Genomic DNA, 18,157 nt, shown 5'->3' on the forward strand with positions numbered 1-18,157 from the left:
CTGTCCTGAGTCACTGTCTCCCATACCTTACAATCAATCGTAAAGTTCTTAAGAGAGAACTTCAGAATATACCAATATTTGGAACATTTTGAGACTCTGTAGTTAATTAAATCAGAAGTAATGTTAGGAGCAGAGGTGACTACCTAGAAGGGTTCTAGAAGGGTTGGACTTAATCCATACTTTAGATAACAAGGGATTAAGTACCCTGGGTGGGGAACTAAAGTGAGGGAGTGTGGGAGAAAATATTCTTGGTGGAAAGGATGCTTTGGCTTTGGAGTATACTTTAACTACTGAGGATTGTTTGCCCTTGGAGTGTACTTGAAAAGAAGGTAAAATAAAAAATGATTATAATTTGATGCAATTCAAGATTCTTGAGAAGTGTATTGCTAATGAAACAGAAGAGCGGACGGTGCTTAGTGACTTTGAGGCAATGTCGATTATCAAACAATAAAGAAAAAACAATCTGTGAATGTACTTTGTTAATACTTTGAGCTTATCAAGCAGTCAATCAATCAATCTTTGTATAATGGTTCTTGATTAATAGTATGTGACTGATAAATAACATGAGGAGAAAAGGCACAAAGATCTATAAAATAAGAGTGAAAGAATGAAGGGTGTGAATACACAGGAAATGCTATTCAATAGATTTGGCTCAGAGAGGGATTAAAATACATTCCCACATAGGCTTAAACATCCATCCTACTCTACAGGGAAGGAAGAGAAGGAAAAGAAAGGGAAAGAAGGAACTATTAAAATGGAAGACAAAGGTTTAAGTGAAAATAAACTGAAAGATAAGTTTTAAAAGAAAAGTTAAAGTGAAAAGGGAGTAAAACTTTGAGAAGGAATAAGAGAAAAGGGAAAAAGAAAAACATAAATGGGAAAAGAGCATGGAGGGAAATACAGAATGAATAATCTTTACTGACATGTGAATGGGATGAACTCAGCCATAAAATGGAAGTAGAAAGCAAAATGGATTAAAAACCAGAATCCTACATTATGTTGTTTACAAGAAACACATTTGAAGGAGAGATACATACAGGGCTAAAGTAAAAGGATGGAGCAAATTATATGATATTTTAGCAGAATTAAAAAAAAAACAGGGAGGGGCGAGAAATCTTCAATCTCAGAAAAAAGGAAAAATGAACTCATTATGAGGGATAAGGAAGGAAACAATACCTTTTTAAAAGACAACAAAGGTAATGAAGTTATATCATTAACAATGCATGCACCTAGTGCTATAGCATCCAAATTTCTAGAGGAAAAGCTGTGAGAATTACAAAGAGGCATGCACAGTAAAACAATAATAATGGGTGATGCCAACCTCTCTCTGTCTCAAAGCTAGATAAAACTAAACAAAAAATAAACAAGAAGGAAGTTAAGAATGTGAATAAAATCTTAGAAAACAGATATGATAGACCTCTGGAGAAAACTTAAGAATATAATTTTTCTCAGCATTACTTGGCACCTATACCAAAATCGACTATGTAACAGGGCATAAAAACCTAATAATCAAATACAGAAAGGTAGAAATAATGAATGAATGCTTTTCTGATTATGATGCAATAACAATTATATGTACTAAAGGACTGTGGACAGATAAACTAAAAATTAATTGGAAACTAAATTTCTTAATTTTTAAATGATGAGTGGATTAAACAGCATATCAAGGAAATAATCAATAATTATATCCAAGAATATGAAAGCAATGAGACATCATACCAAAATAGATGGGATGCAACCTAGGTAATTTTGAGAGGAAATTTAATATCTTAATGCTTTCATGAAGAAAGTAAAGAGTAGATCAATGAATTTTACGCAACCAAAATTCTAGAAAAAGAACAAATTAAAGGTCCCCAACTAAAACCAATTTATAAATTCTGAAAATCAAGAAAGAGATTAACAAAATTGAATGGAAGAAAGCCATTGATCTGTTTAATAAAACTAAGGAATGGTTTCATAAAAAAACAATAAAATAGATAAAACTTCCCTTAATCTGATTTTTTTAAAAAAGAATATAACCAAATTACCAGTAACAACAATGAAAAGGGTGAACTAACTACCAAAGAGTAGGAAATTGAAGAGATAATTTGGAGTCATTTTGCTGAACAATATGACAAAAATTTTGATAACCTTTGTGAAATAGATACATATTTACAAAAAACCCAAACTGATCATTTTAACAGAAGAAAAACTACCAAACATTTAAGAAAAAATTCATTCCTATTTAAAAAAAAAAGAGAAAAAAGGAGTTCTATCAAATTTCTTATATAACATCAACATGGTGCTGATACATAAAACAGAAAGAACCAAAATGGACAAAGGAAATTATAGACCAATCTCCCTAATGAACATTGATGCAAAATTCTTAAATAAAATTTTAGCAGAGATTACACCAATTTATTACTTGATAATACAACATGATAAGTTAGAATTTCTACTAGGTAGACAGGGATGGTACAATATAAGGAAAACACTCAATGTAATTGAACATATCAATAACAAAACCAACAGAAAATATATGATTATATCAATAAATGATTTAAAAGTACTTAATAAAATGTAACATAAATTCATATTCAAAACACTAGAAATTACAGGAATAAATGGAGTTTTAATTAAAATAATAAGTAGAATCTATCTAAAAGCATCAGCACATATTATATGTAATGGGGATAAACTAGGAGCATTTCCAATAAGTTTAGGGGTGAAATAAGGATGCCTATTAACATCATTACTATTCAATCTAATATTAGAAATGTTAGCTTTAAAAATAAGAGAAGAAAAGTAAATTAAAGGAATCAGAATTGTCAATGAGGAAGCAAAACTTTGACTCTTTGCAGATGATATGATATTATACTTAGAGAACCCAAGAAAATCATCTTGGAAATATTTAACAAATTCAGCAAAGTAGCAGGCTATAAATAAACTCACACAAATCACCAACATTTCTATATAGGAATAAAACAACCCAAGAAAAAGAGGTAGAAATTCCACTTAAACTTACTACAGACAACAATCACTACTTGGGTATCTGCCTCCCAAGGCAAACACAGAAAGTGAATGAACACAATTACAAAGTACATCTTACCCAAATAAAGCCAGATCTCAATAACTGGAATAATATCAATTGCTCATAGTTAGCACAAGCTAATAAAGTAAAAATGAGATTCAACTCAAATAAAATTACTTATTCAGTGCCATACCAAACTATCAAAAAATTATTTTACCAGCCTAGAAAAAAAAATGCACCTGCAGCTACAAAAGGTCAAGAATATCAAGGGTAGGGACAGCTAGGTGACACAGAGGATAGAGCACTGGCCCTGGAGTCAGGAGTACCTGGGTTCAAATCTGACCTCAGACACTTAATAATTACTTAACTGTGTGGCCTTGGGCAAGTCACTTAATCCCTTTTGCCTTGCAAAAACCTAAAAAAAAAAAGAAAGAATATCAAGGGTACTGATGAAAAAAACATAAAGGAACCTGGCCTAGCTCTACCAGATCTAAAACTATAATAAAGTGGCAGTTATCAAAACTTTCTGGTACTCTTTATGAAATGGAGTAATGTATCAATGGATTAGGATTGTTTCAAAAGAAACAGCAGTAAATTACTACAATAATTTACTGTTTGAGAAACCCAAAGACATTAGTTTCTGGGATAAGAACTCACTCTTTGTCAAAAATTGCTGGGAAATCTGGAAAAAAAAATATGTTTAAAAACTAGACATAGATCCACATCTCAAACCCTGCACCAGAATAAGGTAAATATGGGTACAGGGGGTGGGGTGGCTAGGTAGTTAGGTGGTGCAGTGGATACAGCACTGACCCTGGAGTCAGGAGTACCTGAGTTCAAATGTAGCCTCAGACACTTAATAATTACCTAGTTCAGTGGCCTTGGGCAAGCCACTTAACCCCCATTGCCTTGCAAAAACTAAAAAACAAGAATAAAACAGAAACAAAATGGGTACTGGGTTAAACATAAAGTGTTGTCCCATAAATAAATTAATAAACCATGAAGTACTCTATTCATCAGATTTATGAAAAGGGGAGATCTTAAGAAGCAAGGCACTGCAAAATGAATGATTTTGACTATATTAAATTGAGAAGTTTTACACTAAGAAATCAATGCTGTAAAAATCAGAAAGAATGTAGGAAGCTGGGAAACAATTTTGACAGCTAAGGATTCTGATAAAGGTCTTATATCTAAAATATAGAAAGAATTGCATCAAATTTATAAGCTTTCAAGTTATTCCTCAACTGATAAAAGGTGAAAAGATATGAACAGACAGTTTTCAAATGAGAAAATTAAAACTGTATATAATCATATGAAACAATTCTCCAAATCAATATTGATTATAGAAATACAAATTAAAACAACTCTGAAAAATGCCCCACACATCTCAGATTGACTAAGATGACAGAAAGGGGAAATGATCAATGTTGCAAAGGTTGTGGAGAATTAGAACATTAATGTACTACTAATGGAATTGTGAACTGATCTAATCATTCTGGAGAGCAATAAGGAACTGTGCCCAAAGAGTAATAAAACTGATTAAACCTTTAACCTAACAGTTACAATACTAGGCCTATATCCAGAAGAAATCTCAAAAAAATAGAAAGAGTTCAAGATGTTCCAAAATATTCATAACAGCTCTTTTGTGGTGGCAAAGAATTGGAAATTGAATGATTAATATCTGTTGGGGAATGGTTGAACAAATTATGGTATATAAATGTTATGGAATACTATTATTCTATTAGAAACCATAAATGGTCAGAATCTAGAGAAGCCTGGAATCCATTACAGGATCTGGTGCTTATGGAAGGTAGCAGAAACTTGAGAACATTGTACACATTAACCACATTGTGAGTTGATCAACCTTTATGAATTCAACTCTTCTCAGAAGTTCTAATAAGGACAACCTTATTAGACCAGTTATAGACAATGCTATCCCCATCCAGAGGAAGACAAACAAAACAAAACAAACAAAAAGTCTCTTCTGAATCTGATGAATTCTACATTATCTTTAAAAGATTTTTCTCTTATGTACTTCTTTCCCTTAATCCTAATTCCTCAAACCAAAAATGACTACTTTGTAAACATATTTAACACAAATATTCATCTGACTGTTGGCCACTGAGTAGAGGAGGCTGGGAAGCTAAAAGGAAATTATGTAACTTTAAATATATATATATATGTGTGTGTGTGTGTGTGTGTGTGTGTGTGTGTGTGTGTGTGTGTGTGCATATGGACGGATGTTTAAAATCTTTCATAGAATGTATTTGGAAAAATAAAATATCAATTAAAAATAAAATTAAAAATTCAAAAAAATATTATTGCCCCAATGGGGTGAAGCCATTCCAGGGCAGAAAAGTGTGCTTGTAGTTACCTACAGACCATAGTACAGGCCAGGAGAGAAGTGAAAACCTCTCCTTTGATCAGAAAACCCTGAAAGAATTGAAAACTTGCAGGCCCCTAAGAATTATCTCTGAAATGAGTTGCAAAAATCCCAAAAGTTTGGTACAGTGTGCCCTCCACTCTGGAAGCAGAATCCACCATAACAAAGAGTTAAAAGCAAATCATAGATTGGAAAGTGATCAAAAATCAGAACAAAAATAAACCTGACCATGGACAGTTACTATATGGATAGGGAAGATCAAAATATACACTGAGAAAAAGATAACAAAAAGTTCCTACATTCAAAGCTTCCAAGAAAAATATCAATTGTTCTCAGCCATGGAAGAGCTCAAAGATGTTTTTGAAAATCACGTAAGGGAAGTAGAGGAAAAATTTGGAAAAAAAATGAGAGTGGTGCAGGAAAATCATGAAAACTGAATCAGCAGCTTAGTGAAGGAGACACAGAAAATACTGAAGAAAATAATATCTTAAAAACCAAATTAGACTAAATCAAAAAAGAAATCCAAAAAGCCAATGAGGAGAATGCCTTAAACAGAAGAACTGGCCAAATAGAAAAGAAAACCAAAAGCTCACTAAAGAAAATAAGTTCTTAAAATATATAATTGACAAAAAAAGAAGCTAGTATTTTTATAGAGAGACAAGAAGCAATTAGACAAAACCAAAACAATGAAAGAAGAAAATGTGAAATATCTTTTTGGAAAATCAACTGACTTGGGAAATAGATTGAGGAAAGATTAATTTTTTGAGGTTTTTTTGGCAAGGCAATGAGGTTAAGTGGCTTGCCCAAAGCCACACAGCTAGGCAATCATTAAGTGTCTGAGGAGGGACCTGAACTCAGGTACTCCTTACTCCAGGGCCAGCGCTCTATCCACTGTACCGCCTAGCTGCCCCTGAGGAGAGATAAATTTAGAAATTATTGTACTACCTGAAAGCTGTGATAAAAAAAAAGCCTAGACATTATATTTCAAGAAATCATCAAGCAAAACTAACCTGATCTTTTGGAAGTCAAGAGTAAAATAGAGATTGTAGGAATCTACCTAGCATCTCCTGAATGAAATTCCAAATGAAAATTCGAGAAGTTTTGCTGAAGGCAAATGTCAGAGCTCCAGGTCAAGGAGAAAATGTTGCAAGAAGCCAAGAGAGAAACAATTCTTAATTATCATGGAGCTACAATCAGGAAATACAAGATTTTGCAGTTTTCATATTAAGAGCTCCTAGGACTTGGAATATGATATTCCAAGCTAATACTACTTGGAATATGATATTCTGAAAGACAAAAGACCTTGGATAACAGCCAAGAATCAACTATCCAGCAACCTTGATCATATTCTTTCAGGAGAAAAAGAGGAACATTCAATGAAACTGGAGACTTAAAAAATTCCCGATGAAAAGAACTGGATAGAATATTTGATCTTCAAATAGGAGACCCAATTCAAGCATAAAAAGATAACTAGGAAGACAAATCATAAAGGACTTAGAGGTGTTGAACTGTTTATATTCCTACTTGGAGAAATGATATTTATAACTCATGAGTTTTCTCATTTATTGGGGCAAGTAGAAGCATATATAGACAAGGCACAGATGGGTGTTGAAGTGATTGTATATTAAAAAAAAAGATGCAGTTAAGGGGCAAAAGAAGAATGTATTGAGAGAAATGTAAAGGGATATGTAGATTGGAGTAAGTTATTTCATATAAAAAGGTAAGAAATTTTTTTGAAGTTGACTGGGAGAGGAGAGATTTGAGGGGGAATGAGTGAGACTGACTCTCATTAAATTGGCTAATAGAGTGAATAACATGCACACTTCTTTGGTTATAGAACCCTATAGGAAGTAGACATTAAAGGGGATGGGAGAAATGAGGTGGGATATGAAAAATAGCAGAGAAGATTGTAGAAAGCAGAGTCATATTGGGGAGGAAAGGGTGAAAGGAGAGAGACAATAGAATAAATGGGAATGAGGGCATAAGATTTAGATAATACAGTTAGAAATAGAAATTGTGGGGAAAAATATAAGAGCCATTATTCAATTGATAAATGATCTAAAGATGTGAACAATTTCAGATGAGGTTGTCAATACTATCTATGGTATATATTTTTAAAAGTCTAATTCAATATTGATTGATGAAATGACAATTAGAATAATTCTGAGGTACAATCATATACCTACTAGATTTGTTAATAGGACAGAAAGAGAAAATGATAAATGCTAGAGGGGATGTAGAGAAAATGAGATATTAATGCACTGTTTGGAAGAAAATTTCACATTTGCTTCTAGTTTCATTGTTTTGGTTTTGTTTAATTGCTTTTTGTTTCCACATAAAAGAATATAATGATTCAAGAATTTTATACAATAATTTGCATCTTTGTCCAAAAGGTTATAAAAACAAGCTAAACAAGGTTTCAGGAGGTTTTGCATTTTCTGGTAGTTAAAAATTTACAAAGTATTTTATGCATATTAATGTATTTGATGCTTTCAGCAACACTGTGAAGCAGGTGCTATTATTATTATTTTAGAGGTTCATAAATATTGTGTCTGGTACAGCAGTTGGTACACAGCAGGAAATTATTATTATGAGTATAGATTGATTAGTTGCTTAAAGGTCACATATCAAGAGAACTTCAGAGGTAGAACTGGGAAGACAAAGTACTGGGATAGAGGTTTGGAAAAGAAAGTATTCACCATAAATTTTTTAAGAATTTAATTTAAGGGGAGGATAGATGGTACAGTCGATAGAGCACCAGCCCTGGAGTCAGGAGTGCCTGAGTTCAAATCCTGTCTCAGTCATTTAATAATTACCTAGCTGTGTGGCCTTGAGCAAGTAACTTAACCCCATTTGCCTTGTAAAAACAAAAACAAAAAGATTGTGTGGAATTCAATTTAAGAATTTTTTTAGTATTGGGGTGGCTAGGTGGCACAGTGGATAGAGCACTGGCTGGAGTCAGGAGTACCTGAGTTCAAATCTAGCCTCAGATACTTAATAATTACCTAGTTGGGTGGCCTTGGGCAAGCCACTTAACCCTATTTGCCTTGCAAAAACCTAAAAAAAAAATTTATTGGTAGAATGGAAAAAATGGGTAGAGTATAAGCATCAAATGATATCCTGTGTGTGAAGCTTAATAAATATTGTCAGTTATTAATACTATTAATAAAGTTGTTTAAATTTTCAAAATATGAAAACTGACATTTTGATATCCAGGAATTGATTAGACCATGGGAAACTGAGAAAAAAAAGGACAAATCAAAACACAGATTAAGTATTTATTTTCATTGAAGTTTATTTGATAAGATGATCTTTATACTGAGGAAAGGGAGAATGTTAAAGACAAGTTATACCCTGATCATTTTCATGTCAGGAGAAAGCCATTTTCCATATCATGGAACCACTTTTGCATGGAAAAATCACCTTTTTCCTATAAATATAAATTATAGGCCTTCAGCTATAAAGTAATCAAGATAAGGATATAACAATGTATTGCCACTATTATTAAAGTTATTTGAAAACTACCATCTCTGAAGTTAGATGGTATAATTATATACTTGAGAAAATTATTTTTATAGTATATATCTCTACAAACAAATAAATAAATTTCTTTTTATTTTAAATGAATTTCAAAATATTGCCTTCTGATCTATATAGAAATTTTCAATGTGTATGTAACAAAGTTTATTATTGATCATATATATGTATATATTGATTATATATTATATTGATCATATATATATATGTGTATAACTAAAGATGGTAAATGAGTCTACAAATTAAATTCTCCCCAACACTAAACTTGGACTGACATTTAACTTTGAATGTGTATTATTCCTTTCATATGACTATATGGATGACAAAGGAATGTGATTGCTTAAGAACCCCCTAGGGTTTTTTAGAATTTCTTTTAGAATTTTTTGAAAAAGGTGTTTCTGTCCTTAATCTTGATAATTCAATTTCTTTGTGTAATTGTTCAGACTAAAGCCAGGCTAATAGTGGAACCTCTAATTGAAAAGAAGGAGAAATAAATAATAGAGTTTAATTGGTGTGAACACTAGATATAATTCATAAGAGTATGCATGGGAAAGTATTAATTATTATCATCATCATCATCATGAAAACATCATAGCTATCTCTGTCTTAAGAGAATCTAGCAACTTAGGCAGTAAAGCCCCAGAAACATATCTTGTTGGAAAGTGTCATTCTCTAGAACTGTACTGTATTTAGCTAGGTGGTTCAGTGGATAGAGCACTGATCTTGAAGTCAGGAGTCCTATTAGAATCCAGTCTTGGATTCTTGACATTCAGACACTAGCTAAGTGACTAGGTAAGTGACCTTGAGCAAGTCATTTAACCCTGACTGCCTCTCATCCAGGGTCATCTCCAGTTATCCTGATTCATATCTAACCATTAGATCCAAATAGCTCTGGAGGAGAAAGTGAGACTGGTGACTTAGCACAGCACCCCTTCACTCAAATCCAATTTATGGGCTCATCATTACATCACATCCTTGTTGATATAATCTTCTTCCTGAAGGATAAATATCACTGTATTCATGAATAAAACGTTATAGAAGAGAAAGAACTAGAATCATCTGACCTGACACAATGGCACATAGTGAAGAAATAATGAAACAATTTACGGAAGTAAACTACATATTTTAACAATGATTCACTTTGAGATGTAAATGAATAAAATAGTTTTGCTTAATAGGCACATCTGCTACCTAATATGCTGCCAGTTTTGGTGATGAAAAAAAGCAACATATTCAAAGATTGACTTTATGATATTGTACTCAAATCATCTTAACATCAAAGACAGAGGTAGAAGACAATGCAAAAGTAACCCAATCAAGCCTTTATAAGTGATCAGATAACAAAAAAGAAGAAAAGGAGACTTAAGGGACTTTACTAAGTTCATACAATAGTTTTGTAGCAGAAATGAAATTAAGACCCACATCTTTCATTTTAGATCTCCTACAATAAATTCACATGTGTACATAGATCTATGAGATATAATGGAATCATCAGACAGGACAGGATCTGAACGTCATAGGACTGATAATTAAGAGTTTAAAGGGAACCCAAAGAAAATATAGTTGAAATCCTTCATTTTTACAGATGAGAAAATTGAAATATTTTATGATTAAATGACTTACTCAAGGTCACACAGAAAGTGTCTGCAGTGAGATATGATCTAATTCAAAGCCAGTATCCTTTGCACTATATCAAACTTCAGAGACTACCTGGCTCCAAGGATATAACATTAGCATGCTTCAGAAAAGGAAGGATGAAAAGAGTGTAGAAGGCAATAAAGATGAAGAGCTCACATCCCCTTTTTCCACATATCAGAGATAAAATTATATTAAAATTTAATGGGTCAGTCTAACAAACCTGAGTCAGGAATTTGAGGAACATCTAAGTAACAGTTCCAGATATGGAAAGCATATATTTCTTCAGAGATTATTAAGTTCCTCTGGGTAGAGGAAAGGATAGAAAATATATCTAATTTAATAGGAGTCATTGCTGGATCCATGAGAGCAATCATTCAAAAAAAGTTTCATAAACCTGGTGAAAAAATTTCTACAAAAACAGAACAAAATGACTGCAATCTTTCAAATAAATTACTTGCAATTGTAGAGAACAACTCAATGAAGGATATTCCTGCTCTGAATCCAAGACTGACATCCCCATACTCTTGAGCTCCACTGAAAAAAGGTTGAAGCCTAAAGTGAATATAAAAATAAACTGCAACTAAAAACTAAAAAAGATATTCATTTAGAGTCAAAGAATTTCACAATATTTTCCAGGGCATCCACTGCTATATATCACTAGTGAAACTTCACCCTTTTTCTCTTCCTTTTCTGAGCTAGTAGCCTTCAAGATATTCAATAAACCCTGCTTTAGGCTAGCCTTTATTCATTTTTCCATTTTTTTGCTTTCCCTAGGATCTTATGATGACAGAGGGGCTGATTAGCAGACCTTCCTGTTAAGGTTCCTAGAGGTCATGCCTTCTGGAGTTAGGAACTCCTGGGGATTACCCTGCTAATGCTCTATTAAGGAACCAGAAGTTTTATCTTGATTGTCTGTGTTGGAGGTGTCAGGAGCCCACTTCCTAGTCACACAGGACCAGATTGGAATTTAAGAAGATGAGTTTTTCATGATTCCAGGTCCAGTCGCCTGTCTGCACCACCTAGCTGCCCCTATGTAAAATTATCTTTTATTAAAAATTTAATTAAAGGTAAATTCTTGGGAAAACCCATCACAACGAGAGACTAATGAAGCATTATACTTCTAAGTAACACATTTTATTTAAAAACAACAAGGAAGTTACTCTATGTTAATATAAAGGATTTTCACTAAAGTCATTAATGAATTGATTTTTGAATGCTGTTGAGCAATACAAAAGTAGCAACTTGCATTTAATACCTAGGAAATGTTTTTCATGTATCCACTAGAGGGCATTCATATTACTTAAAGAAGCTCATATAAGTGTTATGCTGCCTTAAAACCATGGAATCTTAGATCTAGAAGGGACATAATCAAAAAATAAAATCTACTGTTAGGATAAAATAAAATACTTCTTGACAGAGTGCTCTGGATTAAATCAAGGTTGGTTTGAGACTTGAGAGTTTTCATTTTTGAATTCTGGTTTTGTCTTTGTCTTACATTTTTAACTTTGGGGAAGGCAGGATTTGGAGATGTAGGAGCTTAGCAATGATCTAGTCTGAGTTTTTTAATTTATAGTATTAATTAATAGTATCAGTTAATTAATTGTATTAATATAATAATAATAATGATGCAGTATTAATAATAACAGAATTTATACAGTTCTTTCAAATATGCAAAGCACTTTGTGAATATATATTTTCTTCTACCTTGAATTATAGGGTTTTTTTATTATATTATTTTACAGATGAGATAAATAAGGCACAGAAGTATTAAGTGATCCATTAAAAAGTTTACTAAAATGTCTGTCTGTGGTAGCATTTGAACTCGGCTTTTATTGCCTCCAAGTCCAACCCTTTGCTGAGGACACTGAGTTTCAGAAAAGTTAAGTGACAAACTGGAATTAAAATTCAGGATTTTTTTATTTTAAATTTCAACCTAATGATGTTTTTTTCTGCTACTTCATTATTTCTTCTCTGTGTCCTAGGACCTCCAGTTATAAAAATGGAGACTATGATCTATTTCTATATAATTTTATTGATAAGGAAATTGAAACCTAAAGAGATTAAGCGACTTAACTAGGGTTACAAAATCAGTATATGACTAGGATTTGATTCTTTTCAATTTTCATCTAAGAAGTTTCCCCTATTATCACTTAACTTTTCCACCCTATTTAGCTACCATTCTTATTTGTTTCCTTTCTTTTACAGTGAAAGTACTGGTAAGTTGCCAGTTCTCAGTATGTTTATTTTCTCAGCAATTGCTCTATTCTTAGTCTCTTTATCCTCATTGATTACATATGTCACTATTTTAGAGGATGACAAAAACTGAATTTTCAGATTCAATGGCTTTTTGATTTTGTTTCCATTTTATTCTTTTTTTTCTTGAGCTGTAGCTTTTGATGTTGTATGCCATTCTTTACTATTGTCTTCTTTGGTTTCCAAAACACCATTCTTTGTTAGTGACTTTTGTCCTTCTTTCTAATTCTTTTCTCTTATTCCTTATCTTTTCCATAAAACTAAAAGTTAATGTTCACTGAGTTTTATATATATATATATCTTATATGGACCTACTTATTTTGATGTTGTTTCTGCTATCATAATATCAGGTAGTTGAGATAGAATCAAGATGGTGGATTAACATCAGTGACTCACCTGAGCTCTTCCCCAAACCTCTCCAAATTCTAGAGTGGCAGAACCTCCCAAAAGACAGAGTGAAATAATTCTAGTCAAAGAGAATTTAGGAGGTCCCCCTGTTTTACCAAGGTGAGAAAGGAGCACAGTACTGTACAGGTCACACCAAAACAGACCAGGCACCAGTAAAATAATAATGAATCACATAATGACTGAATCAGTGACAGCAGTCGCAGTTTCCAGATATCTGAGACCACAAATCCCAAAGACAACTTAGAAGGTCATCAGATAAGGTCTTCTGTAACTGGGTAAGAGTGGAGCTCTGTCTAGTGTAGAGCATGTCAACTAGACATGCCATGCCAACTAGATCCACCCCAGCAAGCAAGAAGCAGGCTTAAGTATTAAATAAAAAGCAGAAATAAATGCTTCCCAAGCCATTAATATACAGATGGTAAAGAAGATTGCAGGGATCTTTTGCTGCCTTGGAGAAAGGACTCTGTTGCTTTGCTCGTATTCAAATACACAAAACAGTCCCAGGGCATCAAGAAGCACTAGAACATCAAACTTACAGCTACAGGGAATCTGGGATTCTCTTCACAGTAACAGAACAAAAAAGAGAACTGGAATTTCTTCAGACAAGAGCACAGGCCAGGAGTGTTCTACCATCTCTCTTAGATCATACCACACTGGTGGAAAGTTAAAAGTTAAAAAAAAAGTTAAAAATATTTCAGATCTTAAGAAGTATCTCTGAAAACATACAAAGAAAACCTCTGAAGTTTGGAACTTGAAGGAAAGTCATACTTTAACAATGAGTTAAAATCAAGTAATAGACTTGGAAGAAGAGCAGACAGAAAAAAAAATTCACAGCTCAAAAGAAGGTAGCAAAGTCATAGCTCGTACATTCAAAGCCTCCAAGAAAAATACGAATTGGTCTCATACCATAGAAAAATTCAAGAAGGATTTTGAAAATCAAGTTAGAGAAATAGAGGAAAAATTGTGAGGAGAAATGAAATTTATGTGCTAAAATCATGAAAAACTAATCAATAGCCTGATAAAGGAGACACAAAAACTGCTGAAAAAAAATAGCAACTTAAAAAAGCAAGATGAGAGAAATGGAAAAAAAGTACAAAAATTCAATGAAGAAAAAATATCTTACAATGTATAAATGGAGCCGTAGGGACAAAGACAAGACAGTGGTGAGAATCAAAGGAAACTCCCAGAGTTTCTTGAAACAACTTTAAATGAAGCATCCATACAGATCCAAAGGCAAAGGAACTAATAAAAAAAAAACAGTGTAAGACAAATTTTCAGCTCAAAACATCTTGGAGAAATTTAAGAAATTGTCAGTCTCATGTGGGTAAAAGGGGAGTTAAGCCAAGTGTAGATGAGGGAGCTGGGCAACCAGTGGGAGGCTCTTACTGTTGTTCAGGTTCTGATTCAGCAGACCAGTATAGCAGGTCAGCAGTGAGGACTCCACCTCCAACTCAGAAAGCAAAGTTCAAGTCACAATGCTTGTGCAACACATGGGACTGGGTTGAGCTAACACAGGGAACAAGTTCTGGGCACACGAAAGACCAGAAAGGAAAGCCACGAAACACACCCATGGCCTCCAACACAATAAGCTTGAGACTGTACTCACTATGCCCCAGGAGCAAAGTTCAGCTCTCAAAATGAGCAAAGCAAAGAAACAAAAAATATTACGACTACAGGAAAGATCAAAATGCCATCTCAGAAGAGGAAAGCAGTGACAAATTCCCTATATGTGAAGCCTCAAAGGGAACTGGTTTCCAATTCAAAAAGTCCTCTTGGAAGAGCTCAAAAGGATTTTAGAAATCAAAGAAGAGAGGTAGAAAAAAATTAAGAAAAGAAATGAAAGACATGCAGAAGTTTAAAAAATTAGAAAATGTAAATTTCCTAAAGGAAAAACCAAGTTTAATAATAAAATGAACCAAATGTATAAAGAAAATAATGTTTTTAAATGTAAAATTAACTAACTGGAAAAGAAAAATAAAAGATAACTGAAGAAAGCTCTATATATTAGGGTAGACAAGTTGGACTTATGACTCTATGAGTCATCAAGATTCCAATTAGCAAACCAAAAGATGGGAAAAATAGAAGATGTACAGTACCTCTTAAGGAAAATGATCAACCTGAAATATAGATTAGAAGAAATAATTTATGAATTATTGTTCTACCTAAAAGTCATGATCAAAATACATAAATGAACAAATAAATAAGCAAAAAAATAATAATAAATAAATAAAGGGGGGAAAAAGAACCTGGACAATATCTTTCAGAAAATTATCAAAGAAAACTGTCTTAATATCCTAGCACAAGAAAATTAAATAGTCCTTGAAAGAATTCTTATATCACTTTCAGAAAGAGATTCCAAAATAAAAACTTCAAGTTTCAGAATTCTCAACTAAAGGGGAAAACACTCCAAACAGTCAAAAAGAAGTAACTATCAGATTCATTATTGAAGGATCAGAACACTTGGACTATGATGTTCTGATGGGTGAAAGAGCTTGAATTACAACTAAGAATCAACAAAATTTAGCATATTGTTTCAAGGGGAAAATTAGATTTTCAATGAAATAGAGGACTTTCAAACTAACCAAATAAAAAGACTGGAACAGAACAAAGACTTTGGTCTTCAATTGCAAGACTCAAGATATGCATCAAAAGGTAAATGAATGAAAAATAAATGTTTGTCAATAAGACTAAACTATTTACATTCCTTCAAAAATAATACTTATAATTCTTGAGAATTGTCTTTTTATTAGAACCTTTGAATGGGATATAATTAGATTGAGGGTATAGTTATACATGTGATATACTTTTAACTCTTGAGAATAGTATTTTTATTAACACATAAGGAGCATATTTAGAGGGTGTGAATATAAAATAGACATAAAACAATTTCAACCAAAAAAAGTATTATAATGGGAGAAGGCAGAGAGAGAAGAGAGTGATAACACCCACATAAAGATGCAAAAAGGACCTATTATGAAGGGAGAGAAAGAAAAGAGGATGCCAGAGTTGAGTAAATCTTGCTCTCAAAAGATTTACCTCAAAGAGGGAATAACATAAATTCCCTGTTGGGGTATTCCTACTCTACAGGAAATTAGTAGGAAAAAGGGGAAATAAAGGGGAAGAAGGAACTGATAGAAGGAAGGAAAATGGGAGGGGAAAAGTAAAAGTAAAAATGACAAAAAAAAGAAAGAGGAGTTGATAAAATGGAAGACAGGTTGAGGGAATATTAAAAGACAGAAAAAAGTATAAGGCAAATAGAATTAAAAATAAATAAGAAAGTAATAAAAAAAGAGTAGTAAGTGACTATAGTAAACTACTGCTTAATAAACACAAAGTCACTAGCTTCTGGGGTAAAAAAACATATTTGACAAAATTTACTGAGGGAATGGATAAAAGGATGACAGAACCTAGGAATAGAACAACATTCCATACCCTATACCAAATTAGGTTGAAATGGGTACAGGATGTAGACATATAAAAAAGTGTTGACATAAGCCAATTATAAGAAAAAGGAAAGATTTATCTGTCAGATCTATGGAAAGGTTAGGAGTCTATGATGATAAAAGAGCTAGAGAATATTATAAATTTCAAAATGAATAATTGTTATTTCATTAAATGGAAATGTTTTGCACTAATAAAACCAAATGCTAACAAAATTAGAAGGAACACATAATTCTGGGAAATAATTTTCAAAGTTAGTGTTTCTGATAAAGATTCATCTCAAAAATACAGAGCCGAGTCAAATTTGTAAGAAAGCAACTCATTCTTTAATTTATAGAAGATCAAAGGATATGTACAAGCAGTTTTCATATGAAGAAAATGATCTATGGTAATATTTAAAAATTATCTAAATAATTATTGATTATAAAAATTCAAATTTAAACAACTCTGAGGTATAACTTCACACCTGTCAGATTGACTTAACTGACAAAAAAAGGAAAATGATCAGTCTTGGAGAGGATGTGAGAAAACTGTGCCATTAACTGTTGATGAAATTTTGTACTGATTTACCCATGCTGCAGAACAATTTGGAATTATGCCCAAAGAGCAATAAAACCGTCCAAATAATTTAATTCAGCAAAAATATTACTAAGTCTATATCTCAAAGAGATCATGATAAAGAAAAAAGGCCAATATGTACCAAAATTTTATAGTAACTCTTAAAAATTGTGGGTTTCTATCAATTAGGCTGAGCAAGTTATAGTGTTTGAATGTTATAGAGTACTGCTTTTCAGTAAGAAATCATGGACAATTGAAGATTAGAAAAGTCAGTAAATGATTGTATGAATTGATGCTAAGTGATGTGATTAGAACTAGGCCAACATTGAACACATTAACAGTAATTTTGTGAGATGATCAACTTTGATGAATTCAGTTCTTCTCAGTAGTTCAGTGATCAAGGACAATCCTAAAAGACTTGCGATGGAAATGGCCATCCAAATCAGAATAAAAAATCATAATTTCATTGTAAAGTATATTTTATGTTCTTTTAAAAACTACTTTTATGTATTTTTTCTTCCTCATTTTCCCCTTTAGTTCTAATTCTTCTTTCACAACAAGACTAATATGGATATAAGTAAAACATGATCTTACATGTACAATGTATGTCACATAACTCCTTGCCGTGGGGAAAGGGGAAAGTGGACAGGGAAGTAGAAAATTGGGAAACATAAAATCTTACAAAAAAATTTATGTTGAAAATTATCATCACTTCCAATTGGGAAAAAATAAAATAAAATAATAAAAAAATAGAAGAATAAATCCTAATGGCCAAATGGAAAAGGATGTGGGAAACTTCACTGAAGAAAATAGTCCCTTAATAATTGGAATTCAGCAAAGAGAAGCTAATTCCTTCATAGGAAAGCAAGAAACAATAAAACAAAACCAAAAGAATGAAAAATAATATAAAAGGTGAAATATCTTCTTGG

This window comes from Macrotis lagotis, chromosome 5 (assembly GCF_037893015.1).
Source record: "Macrotis lagotis isolate mMagLag1 chromosome 5, bilby.v1.9.chrom.fasta, whole genome shotgun sequence".
Classification (NCBI taxonomy): domain Eukaryota; kingdom Metazoa; phylum Chordata; class Mammalia; order Peramelemorphia; family Peramelidae; genus Macrotis; species Macrotis lagotis.